The sequence below is a fragment of the Crotalus tigris genome, unplaced genomic scaffold, assembly GCF_016545835.1.
Source record: "Crotalus tigris isolate CLP2741 ecotype Arizona unplaced genomic scaffold, ASM1654583v1 scf7180000017551.9496454, whole genome shotgun sequence".
Lineage (NCBI taxonomy): Eukaryota > Metazoa > Chordata > Lepidosauria > Squamata > Viperidae > Crotalus > Crotalus tigris.
This window is the reverse complement of record NW_024096469.1, coordinates 6,449,879-6,462,611: the sequence shown is the minus strand read 5'-3', so window position 1 is coordinate 6,462,611 and position 12,733 is coordinate 6,449,879. Positions and strand designations below refer to the sequence as shown.

The following is a 12,733-nucleotide window of genomic DNA, read 5'->3' as shown; positions in this document are numbered from 1 at the left end:
GTACTAGCTCACTGCAAGAAACAGACATACTAATGTACAGCATGGCTGCAGTTATAACTCAATACCTTGGACGCAAAATCAACAAATGAGGGGGGGGAGCCAAAATGGAAGATCAGGTTAGAAAATAAAACCAGCATGCTAAAATCAGATGCAAGCAAGCTAGAACAGATGAATGAAAAGTTAAAGAACGAGAATACTAAAGAATACCTGATCAAAAATATTACCTAGAAACAAAGATGATCAAGGAAGCATTGGAAATAATAAATCAGCAAATGACAACTATAGCTAAAAAGATCAGCAGATATGGAGCTCAAACTGCACATTATAAGCAGAATTTCCAATTTCAGTCAAATAAAAAATGTTTCTACCAATCCTTTCATAGAGAGACTGCACTGAACCAGTCAACAAATAACAAATAAGAAATAGCGCAGTTTTGGGTATAACTGTAGGAAAAACCAAAGAAATATAACAAGAATGCAACATGGATAAAGGAAATGGATAAGAATAAAAAAGAAGCTGAAATGAAAGAACTTGTAATAATAATGGAAGGTTTTTGGTTGAAACATCTGACTGGTCTATACACACTCATTGCCAAGCAGTTTAACAACACAGTGTCAGGAGTTGAAATTGAAGATTGGTTAACATCTGGAAAACCTACCCAATAATGAACGCTCTAACAAATGGGGCAGCAATAGGCAACTACAGGCCAATTATCTGCTTACCAACAACTTTCAGATTTCTAACTGGTGTGGTAGCTGATGCAGTTCAACAGCATTTAGTTGAAAACAAGCTTTTTCCACCTGAGCGGAAAGAAAATTGCCCAAACAGCTGAGGAACAAAAAATCAGCTCCTAATGGACAAGGTGATTTTGGAAAAGTGAATGAGAAAGAGAAGGAAGACCAACTTGAATGAGTCCAAGAAAGCATTTGACTGTCAAAAAAGTGTGGCTAATGGATGATGCAGTATCTGGAGACAGCAGAATAACCTGGAGAAAATCACAAAACACAAAGATCTGCAAATAAAAATAGAATGACTGTGGCAAAAGAAAGCAAAGATAGTACCAATAATAATAGGTGCCTTACTGTAGGTGCAATTCCAAAACATCTGGAGCATCATTTGAACATCATCAGCATTGATAAAATCACCTCCAGAAGGCAGCTTTTCTTGGAACAGCTTACACCAAAAGCTTAATGCCATCAAAAGCAATATCTGCCTTTTCCTAGGGATATGTGAATAAAAATGCCAAATCCCGTTTAAACATTTGGCTGACTGTGTGACCAACCATGATAATAATATCCCCAGTGAGGTGCTACCTTGATGAAGTTGTGAGGCCTGCATGTTCTGAAGAAGATGAGTGCTATGCCAGAGTTTCAACAGGTCTCATCAGGGAAGTCAGATGAATAGTGTCCCTTCAGAGACAATATAGTGAGACAAAATTTACAGAATTTACAGAATCCCATACTGTATCAGTCATTGCCCAAGTTAACAAGCACTGTACTAGGTGTTGGAATTCTTCGACATCTGGTGACAAATGGGCTATAGGACTCAAGGTCAACAGCTGCAGGACTGCTGGAAGAAAAGTTGCTTGCCTGTTGCAGCTATAAAAAGACTGAAAAGAAAGAAATAATTATTTGTATTACAAATCAAGTTCAGTGAAAAGAGGATATTTGAAAAGAATGCACCAGTTCTGAAAAGAATAGCATTCAGAATCATAAAGAGGCTATGAAATAATATATTCACGGAACAGAATTGGAAGAGTGGCAAAGGTCTAGCCAGGGCAAAGAAATCAAAGCCTTGCCAGAAGTAGCTCAGACAGTAGGGGCAAATCAGGAGGAGTCAATAGTAGTGTCACTGGAAGCAAAGATTACCAAACAAAACTCTCTTATTTTGGTGATGTCTAGTGTTAAAAACACCAGGCTAGAAACCAGGAAACTATGAATTCTAGTTCATATTTGGCTGGGTGTCTTTGGGCCAGTCTCTCTCTCTCATCCCAACTCACTTAACAGCCCTGTTCTTGTAAAAAAAAAAAAAAAATAGGAGGAAGAAGTAGTATTAGGTATATTCACTGCCTTGAGTTATTTATAAAAATAATAAAAGCAGGATTAAAAAAAACTAAAAAAAAGGACTAAGAAGCTAAAATTGCAAGAGAAGGAAGGCCAAGTTGAATGTGCCATAGGTTGATTACAAGAAGACTTTAAACTCCTGCCCTGTGACTAGATAATCAAATGCCTAGATATAACAGAGTCAATAGAAACATCAGAAGTTTTGTGCAAAGATCAATGGCACAATGGAAGACACAGTTGCTGGTCAGTAGGTGATAAACTGTCACCATTATGTTTTATCATTGCATTGATTCTTCTGTCAGCAATACTGAACAAGTCAGGCCATGGACATCAAACATCAAAAACATCTGCTAGATTATCCCATCTCCTTTACCTGGATGATCTGAAGCCATATGAAAAAACACCACCTAACATGGAATAATTGTTCGGCACAGTCTGTATATACAGCCAAGATATTGCAGTGGGGTTTGGACCAGACAAATATACCATCCTTACCATCAACAGGGGGAAAATAGTGAAAACATAAGAAGTAAAATGGCCCTGTGGAAATAACAACAAGAATCTGGAAGAAGATGATACTTGAGCATCCTTCAGGCTTACAATATCAAGGACACTGAAGTCAAGAAGAAGGTTAGTAGTGAATAGATTTAAAAAGATATTAAAGTCCAAACTCAGCAGAAGAAAACCTGGGAAATTTCAGTCATTAGATATACAGCTGGAATAATGGACTAAACTCAAATAGAACTGGAAGCCTTGGATAGGAAGACCAGAAAAATAATGACAATGAATCATACCCTTCATCTGTGCAATCATGTTGACAGGCGCCATTTACCAAGGAGGTAAGTAAGGCGGGCATGGAATTTTGCAAGTACGCCATACAGTTGAAGAAAGAAAAGAAAAGAACTGGAAGAATAATTGAAGGATCATGAAGAAGATGCATTAAAGCTAGTACACCATGAAGGCTTACTGAATATAGGCCAAACTGGCCTATAAGAAACACTAATTGAAAAATAGAAAAGAAACATAGCTAGGCAAAGTATTACATGGCCAGTATACCAAAATACCTAGCAGGCAAAATAAATAACAACAAAAATTGACAATGGCTAAGAGCAGGATAGCTGAAGAAAGAGGCAGAGGGACTAATTCTGGCTGCACGAGTCCAAGCCTTCATAACAATTCACATAAAGTCAGAATTGAGAAGATAGCTGCAAGAAGATCATACAGACTAATTACAAACAGTGGCATGACAAAGTAGCAACAATGGTACATTGGAATATCTGCAAGAAATACCAGTTGCCTGCAAGCAAGAACTGGTGGGACCACAAAATAGACAAAGTAATAGAAAATGACATGCTCTGGGACTTTAGATTGAAACAGACAAGCTCCTGCCACACAGCAACCCAAATTTAAAAGTTGTTGAAAAGAAAGGCAAAAACAGTCTGGATAGTGGACATGGCAGTATCTGGAGACAGCGGAATAGGAGAAAATCATAAAATACAAAGAACAGCAAACAGAAGTAGAATGACCAAGGCAAAAGAAAGCAAAAATAGTACCAATAGTAATAGATCCTTTGAGTGCAATTCCAAAACGATTGTAGCATCACTTAAACACCATCAGCATTGACAAAATCCCCAGCAGTCAATTGCAAAAGGCAGCTTTTTTTTTGGAACATTTACATTCTCTGGAAAAACCTTTAGTATCATCAAAAGCAACATCTGCCTATCCCAATCAGCCATAATATAGTTTTAGAGGCCTCCAAGTCCAAAACAACTCTGGGGGTAGGTTACACGTAAATGTTAGCTTTAAACACTGCTCCTAACACTTGGCTTTCTATGTGGATGAATTTTTGTCTGAAAGAAAAACAACAGAACAATGTTTGGGCATTATTGAATCAGACCTTGAAATTTTACTGGGCAATTGTGAGAAGAACAAGAAAAGAATCTGTTCAAAGCAGGACCATCAGACCACTATTGTCAAATAATTATATAGGCTAGAGGTGAGAAATCTGTAGCCTTTCTAATGCTGCTCAGTTATTCTTATTCTTTATTCTAAAGCTGTTATTTAAGCTTGACAACAAGCCAAACTTCAGCAAACTTAGGCAATGACAGAACGAGGAGAGGAGGGTGCAAAATTTAAGAATAATTACTTCACAGTTTGTAGAATGAATGGCGCTTCTCTACAAATAGTTACAGGAATGAAGACAACAGTGCTATAAGTAGTGATAATTTTACTTTTGTACTCTTCCAAACTTGTGTCAACTTCAACTGGGACTCAACCGAAAGTTCACGTGGACAAGTCTGACAGGTCAGCGGTATGGGAGGAAGCTCTAGCCATCGGAGATCTTTACGGAGCAGAGAGAGACTTCCTGTGCAAGTCTTTGTGTGTAACACAAAGATATGATATTGTGTAAGGCATACAGTATATACATTCAGAAAAAGGTAATTCGCTAAGTAGTCATCAATATGGGAAATCCAAGTTTTGCTGAAAAATGACAATACATTCATTGCCCTTAGATAGACCCAACTGGTAAATTTCCACACTGAAAGTATGAGATGTACTATAGAAAACGATATAAATCTTGTTTTTAAAATGATCAGATTCACAATTTTGCAATTATATGGCTTGCAATTGCTCTATTTGTAAAACATATAAATTCCATTTAATCAAAGGAATGGAAGCATATGATACTAAGCTATGATATATGAAGTCTCCCTTCAACATTCTCTTCTAATCAAAAATCCAGAAGATCTTTTATTAAGAACTATAAGACAATATATCCGGAGAATCCTTGAAGCTTCTAAACATGCTAATTGAATGAAAACTAGCATGGATGAGCAGTTACATGTCAACCTAGAACTCAAAATATTAGATTTCTCTCATGATATCTGCTACTTGACCATTGCTCTGACTTTGGACAAAATCCTTATAAGACCAAAAGGAGGGATGGGAAGTCAAGGACAGTTCTTAACCCAGTTGAAGGAAAGACAAGACATTTTGCAATAATAAAATGAACAATGATAACATTGTATCTTATAACAGTTTTAGATGATATGGAGAAAGGAATAACAAACTGAAATAGTTAGGTGATAGGATCCAAATTAGGCAGACTTCCAGCATGGAACATTTCTACCGCCTATTAACAACTTATCCATTTTTGTATAATTTTCCCTTGGTGTCATTGCAAGGAAGGTGTCTATGATGGTACAGGCAGAGTTAGGAAGCCCTGAAAGAATATAAATTACAGGGTAGAAAATAAATTGGGATCCTCCAGTAGTTCCATGAATGGTTTATGACAGATCATTAAAAGGTTCTGAGTAATAATAGCTGAATGATAATGACAGTAAAACATACCTTTTCCTCTTCCTAATTAGCTGCTGAAGAAAGAAAAATATGGACAATATCCAAATAGAAGTTTTGGCAAAAGGACAGATGCATGATCTTTGGCTCTGGTGCTGGAAATGAATTCTGAAATTCAGCCTCAAACTGAGATATTTTGTTCTTCTGTGCCTGCCTGCCTGAGCTGCCATTTTGCACCCAAATACTTGGAACATGGAGGTTCTTATGAAAAGTGAGTTCTGCCCACTTCTGCTGTAGTACAGATAAAACCACATGAATAGAGCATTAATTTTGTTTCCTAAAATGTCCTGGATGGGAAATAAGGCTGGCAGTCAATGCAGATATTTTATTAGACCATTAATTGCTTCATGATTGGTTAATCAATCACAATACATATTCCTGCACTGCAATAAAAACAATGTACTGAGAATGGTAATAATGACCATTGTTTCCCTTGACACACAAACATCCACAGTCAATTGTCTACAACAATTTTCCTCAGCCTGGCACCTTCCAGATACACTGGTTTACAAGTCCCAATATTTCTAGCCAGCATGAGCGGGCACGATGGCTGGGAATTATGATGAAACTGCAGCTAGAAGGAGCCAGACTGGGGAAGACTAATTTAGAAGACCATTGACAATGTAAAATCAAAGAGTTAAGGATTACACAATTATTAAAACATTGCCACCTACACTTAACACATGCCAGCCCTTCAAGGTAGTTCAGATCAGAGAACAGAGCAAGGTTTTCAGGAATGACAGAGTATAGGGTATAATAATAGAATCTTAAAGCCTGCCAGAATCTACCCACTCTTATACCAAACAGAAGCAAGGTAAAGTTATTTTGAGTTTCTTTCTCTCACCTCCTTCTTTTCCAGAACTGAGTTGTTCCTTAATTTAGTTCAATGATTTGTGCATTTCTTCATCAAGATTATCGTATTATGATACCACCCAGCCCATAATAAAAGTTAAAATCTTTGCAGAATGCTGGATGAAGTTGATGGAATTAGTTACAGATAGTCCTCACTTAACGGTCACAATTGGGATCAGCAACTCTGTTACTAAGTGATACGGTCATTAAGCAAGGTATCATCTGACTTTGATTTGCAATTTCATCCTGGCTTCTCTTTTGACTCTGTCTGTTGGAAGCCAGCTGTGAGGTTCGCAAATGGTGATCACATGATCAAGGAACACTATGACTGTAGTGTTCAAGGAACACTATGACTGTAAATGCCCACTAGCTGTGATGGTTGAAAGTGCGAGGAACCAATCATCGAGATACTTTCTCAGTGTTTGTAATGTAACGTGTGACTTGCCCTAATTGATTAGGCCAGAGGTAGTCAACCTTGGCTCTTTTATGACTCGTGGATTTCAACTCCCAGAATTCCTGAGCCAGCCATGCTGAAGTCCACAAGCCATAAAAGAGCCAAGGTTGCCTACCCCTGGATTAGGCAGTTGAAAGTGGTGGCAGGAAGTTTGTACTTTCAAACCTGCAAGATTTTGTTAATGTTGCCTTACAATAAAGTAGAATTAGTTCATCTAGTGAGGTGCTGTGTCTGGTATATCTGGGAGGGCTGACAGCGCTGTTACAATTTTGAATGGTTGCTAAACAGGGCAGTTTTTAAGTGAGGAATACCTGTAGTTACTTTCACAAATTACAAGGTATGTCATGAAACCAAAGGACTGAAGCCAGAAGCTGAAAAGAAAGGGAAAACAGTAGATACAGGAGGCAAAGATCAGTGTGGAAGTAACACACAAAAGTAACATGTAAGAGATGTTTAATGGAGACATTGTTCAAATACTAGTAATTATTTTCATTTAGGATTAGATGGTTCAGACAGTTTATAAAAAAATAATAAATGTACTATTTCAGGATATTTCTTAGAGAGAAAGGCAGTTTAAAAATAAATAGATTTATCTGGTTTCTCTGGGAAATTTTCCTGAATAATTTATGTTGCTAAGGGGACAGCAAAAGTAGATATGCATGAAACAGTATTCTCTTTATCAAGCAATGCATCTCTATGAGACCCAATTATATGACTAGTGGCCTTCGGCATAATTTTATATCATAGCTTGTAAAAAAATCCTCCTTAACTTCAGGAGCTACATTCCAGGAAATGATTTGGTTTGCCTGAATGGTCTACAAAATAGGTGTCTCACAAAGGGTTTTGGAAATGGGGCACTTATTCTCATCACAGGTCTTATGGGCAATGAATCTCCCATGTGACATTTTTCAACGCATCCTATTTGTAGCCCTGAAGGTTTTAATTCTTCTTTGTCGCAATTCCACACTTTACTTGTTTCCTATTATGAAACTTCTATAGTACCTAAATAGCTTCTTTAATTTTAAAATAGCAGTTTAGATGTTCAGTGCATTTTATTTTAGTTTGTGTTGGAAGAAAGAAAAGTGGCTTTAAATGGTGACTGTGTTTTACGATAAAAGTGGCACTTCTGATTTTTCGATAAAAAAGCTCGTAATGAGCTTAATGACCATGGTGGTTCACTTAATGGCTGCTGCAAAAAGGTTGTAAAATCATGTTAGTCACGTGACTGGCCCATTTTATGACCAGGTAGGATATGACCAGGCCGAGCCTGAGGGACGGGTCAAATGTGTCATCAGTCTTGAATCCCTTCACACAGATCTTAAGTCCAACCCACCTTGAAATCCGTTGATGTTTATCTACCACCAATTTGCTTTGACCATCAGTAGTTCAGATTCTTGTGGAGAATGTTCACATGTAAAAACCTATATATTCATCTGAATTGCCTGGACTTCTGATTTCCTGTGGTTGACATTAATGGCATATGGTCTTAAGGACAGACTCCATTACTATCATATGTCATGGGTTTAAAGAAGTTGAAGAGGCAGTTTAGACTATTAATTCATGCCTCCACTCATGGTTGGAATCCCAATGGAAGAATTCTCCCACAGAAGGCTATTCAGCCTCCACTTCCATTCACCCAGTGAAGGGAATCCAGCCATCACTCCTGCCCATTCCCACCCATGCTGAACCACTTTCACTGTTAAAAAGTTTTCCCTCTATTCAGTCTGAATCTGCCTTCCTGTAACTTAATTAGTTTGCAGATTGGAATAATAGAAAGCAAGCCTGGATCTTTTTTTTTTTTAGTTTGGGAGGGTTTTTTTCAGCAACATTTTAAGTTTTAATATATTTTCAAAGAAATTTTATTTCATTCAAAATATAAAAAGTATGAAACAAACCTTAAATACACAAACAGCAAAAGTAAGGGAAAGAGAAAATAGCAAAGATAAAAGGGGAAGAAAAAGAAACTTAATTTTATATAGTTTCAAAATAATGCTAATGCAGGTGGTCCTATTTAGAACCACTCATTCAGTGATCGTTCAAAGTTATGATGGCACTGAATGAATGGTACTTATGACCAGTGGTGGGATTCAAACATGTGAACAACCGGTTCTCTGTGTGGAAGCCGCTTCCGAAAGTCTGTTCTGGGCCTGGGCCACAAAAAATTAGCTATTGGTTCTGCCAAACTGGTGCGAACTGGCTGAATCCCACCACTGTTTATGACCCATCCTCGAAGTTCTGGCCATAACCATGATCTGGGCACTAAGCAACCAACTCACATTTATAACAGTTGTGGCATCCCAGAGTCACATGAATGTCATTTTCAATCTTTCTTCCCTGCTTCCCACAAGCAAAATCAATGGAGAAGCTGACAGGGAAGGTTACAAATGGCTCTGGTAAGACTTCCTCAGCAGTCACCCCCACCCCCATGCACTTGTGCCACAGTGGCAACTTGTACACCTTTGTGTGCCCTGCCTCACCCAGCATCAGCCACTCCAAGCCCTGTTGCACTTGCATTATGCCACACCAGCCCCTCATGGGCCCTTCTGCACCCTGCAGCAACCACCCCCACCCTAACACACTTGGGCCATACCAGCCTCTCATACTATATCCTCATATGCCCCCCCATCCAGCAGCAGCCATCCTAAGCCCTACTGCACTCAGATTTCACACATCAGCTCTTTCCACACCCCCGTCCACCCTTCCCCAATTTGCAGCAACCACTTATCTGTCTGCCTCCTTACTTACAGTACAAGCTAACTGGGACTTGCAGCCTCCTGCCAGCTTTCCACTTACTTTGGTTGTTGGAAGCCAGCAGGCAGGTAATAATGTAATCAGAATAGAGTTGAAAGGAAGCTTCAAGGTCTTCTAGTCCAGCCCCCTGCTCAAGCAGGAGACCTTGTCTATACCATTGCAGACAAGTAACTGTTTAGACTCTTCTTAAAAACCTCCAGTGATGGAGCACCCACGATTTCTGAAGGCAAGCTGTTCTACTGGTTAATTGTCCTCACTGTTAGGAAGTTTCTCCTTAATTCCAGGATGCATCTCTCCTTGATTAGTTTCCATCCATGGTTTCTTGCCTTGCCTTCTGGTGCATTAGAAAATAAGTTGATCTCCTCTTCTTTGTGGCAGCCCCTCAAATACTGGACTATTGCTAACATGTCACCTCTAGTCCTTCTTTTCTCTACTAGCCAGACTCTAACTACACTAGATGTGAGGAGATGCATGCTTAATGTCCTACAAACCTCACTTAATAATGGCAACAGGGACTGCCAGGATTGGCATTGCTAAGCAATATATTCACTTTATGACTACATCACTTGATGCAGAAATTCCAGAAATTCTGGTCCCAATCACCATCATTAACCAGAACTCCCTGTATAGGGTATTCCCTGTAACACTCTATGGAAGTGAAAGTTGATCATTGAAGAAGCAGGATATTGACTCTTTTGAACTTTGGCATAGAAGACTCCTGAGAATACTGTGGACAGCAAAGGAAACAAACCAATGAATCATCAAACAAATCATTCCAGAGTTCTTCCTTGAGGCAAATGATCAAGCCCAAATTATCCTGCTTGAGACACATTATGCACGGATCTAGCTCTTGGGAAGAGACTCAAATGCTGGGAAAGGTGGAAGGAAAAAGAGGAAGAATATGACTAGAAGTAAGGTGAATGGACTCACCCTGGCAATGAGTGCACTGTTAGAAAGCTGAAAGACCTAGTCAGAGACAGTAATGGGGAAAAGAAATCAATGTGTTCACTAGGAGTTGAAAATAATTTGATGTCACATAAGCAATTAATCAATATGCTGTTTGATGAATTAAACCTGATCCATAAGTAATAATAGACAGAAGGCTAAGAATGGTCATATATCATTAAACCCAACCTTAAAATTCAGTAGACCCACATCTTTTCAAGGATATCAAAATCACTTTTTTTTTTTTTTTTGCCCAAACACAATATACCCCAAAATCTTCTTGCATAGACAAGTTCCACATTTTTGGAATATAATTTAACATTGCATTTATCTCTTGAAACCTTAACTAGTTAATCTTTTCTATGCTTAAGTAATGAATTTGAAGGAACATTACTTTGTGCATGTCCATGGATGGTTTCTTCTTAGTTAGAGAGATTAATATTGTGTTGGACAAAATTCTTGGAAGCAGCTTAAATCCCTGATCTCTTTCCCTTCACATTCTTAAAAAAAACATCCTATCTAGTTTATTTTTCATCATTTGGAAACTATGCTTCTAATAATGTAGCCTAAAAATGCATTTGCCTTTTTAGCAGCTATGTCATGCTGCTGACTCATGTTCAGCTTGTGATCAAGTAAGATCTAAGATTCTTCTCACGCATGCTGTTAGCAGTCAGCTATCTCCCACCTTATTCCTGTGCATTGGATTTCTCACCTTATGCCTATGCATTTGATTTTTTTCCTAAGTAAACTTTGTATTTATCTTTGTTAAATAGGATGAAAACATAATTACATTTATTACATGTATAGTATATTATGACTGCAGAATTTCCAAAATTTATACAAGAAGTTATCTGATGGAAAACATGAAATAAAATTAGTCTGACAAGTTTTTGACAAATCTGTGCTGACTTCTGGTAAGAAGAATCTTGCTTTATGGCATTGGAATCTTCCTAGGTATTAATTTCAGACTGACTGATCTGAATTCATTAGTTTCTTATTTTTCCAGGTTTGAGAACAGGAATAACATTAGCCAGTCATGTGGCTCTCACCTATCAAGAGACTGGCTGTGGATGGATCAACAAACGTGAGGCAAAGGTTTTATACTTTGTGCTGAAGTTCTGTTATACAGGCATCTTCTAAATGCGTTGTCATGGTTCTGATAGATGAAACCCATCAAAAGAACTTCAAGGAAAAATTCTTCCTGAAAGAACATTTTATTCAGGAAACAAAGTATCAGCACTACATAGCTGAACCCAAAACTAAATTCCCTTCCCCCCCCCCGATACAAAGTAGCAAAGTGCAATTCCCACCCCCAATAAAGTGTCATAAAGCACATTCCCCAATTAGCTTAAAGCGTGGGCTTTGTCCTCATCTTCTCATCCCGCCAAAACGTTATCAGCTTGTCTTTGGGTTCCCACAGCAGCATTATTATTATGGCTAACTGAGCTCTCATCCCAACACCCCCCCCCCACTTCACCTAATTTCTAAGAGCAAGAAAGCATGTTAAAGGAGAAGAGAAAATAGCTGCATTTTCCATCAGTTGTCAGAGCGGGAACATCAATGTTAGCAGCGTTGACATGCGCATCCAGACAGGGTGATCTGCAACTTTATATTTAACACTACTTTATAGTCCACCCAAATCAAAATAGTCTGGATGAGTTACAACATATTAAAACCTATAACAAAAAGTCGTCCTTCCCTTAGGGGGGACTGCAATAACACTGAATTATAAAGTTGAAGTCTCAGTGAAATAAACTGTCTTCAATATTCTTTTAAATGCCATGAAGGAATGAACTTTATGAATCTATGGGGGTTTGGAATTCCAAATTGTGGGGCCACCACAGAGAAGACCTGTTGCTTTATCCATATTATCTCAACTTCGGATAAAGGGGGAGAAATCCAGATACTGACAGATGTTCTGGACCAGAACAACCTATGTTGTTTCTATTCCAAGACTATGTAGGAGTCCTGACTGGCATGGATACAGTAATGCAGTATGTTTCTGTAGTTGAATCACCACTATTTTTTCAACAACTTCCTCTAAAACAGGGGTCCTCAACCTTGGCAACTTTAAGACTTGTGGACTTCAACTCCCAGAATCCCTCAGCCAGCAAAGCTGGATTCTGGGAGTTGAAGTCCACAAGTCTTAAAGTTGCCAAGGTTGAGAACCCATGCTCTAAAAGGACCAGGCTGGAGACAGGGTAGAAATTATCAAGAACTTGTTGGATTTAAGTAAGATTTTTTTCAAGAGGTAGTGGTCAATCATCTCCTGGCATTACTTCTCCCTCAGAGAGACATCGACAACTTTCTG

At 38.4% G+C, this 12,733-nt stretch overlaps 2 long non-coding RNA genes across 2 annotated transcripts in view; one reads left to right on the top strand and one right to left on the bottom strand.

Annotated features, from left to right (window-relative positions):
- LOC120308960 overlaps nucleotides 1-11,658 on the top strand; it is a 33,312-nt gene extending 21,654 nt beyond the window's left edge. Inside the window, exons 3-4 of the long non-coding RNA XR_005556970.1 lie at nucleotides 5,435-5,631; nucleotides 11,429-11,658. This is a non-coding gene — a long non-coding RNA (uncharacterized LOC120308960). The remainder of the gene's footprint in view (nucleotides 1-5,434; nucleotides 5,632-11,428) is intronic.
- LOC120308952 overlaps nucleotides 1-12,733 on the bottom strand; it is a 46,007-nt gene that overhangs the window by 3,953 nt on the left and 29,321 nt on the right. The window lies entirely within an intron of this gene.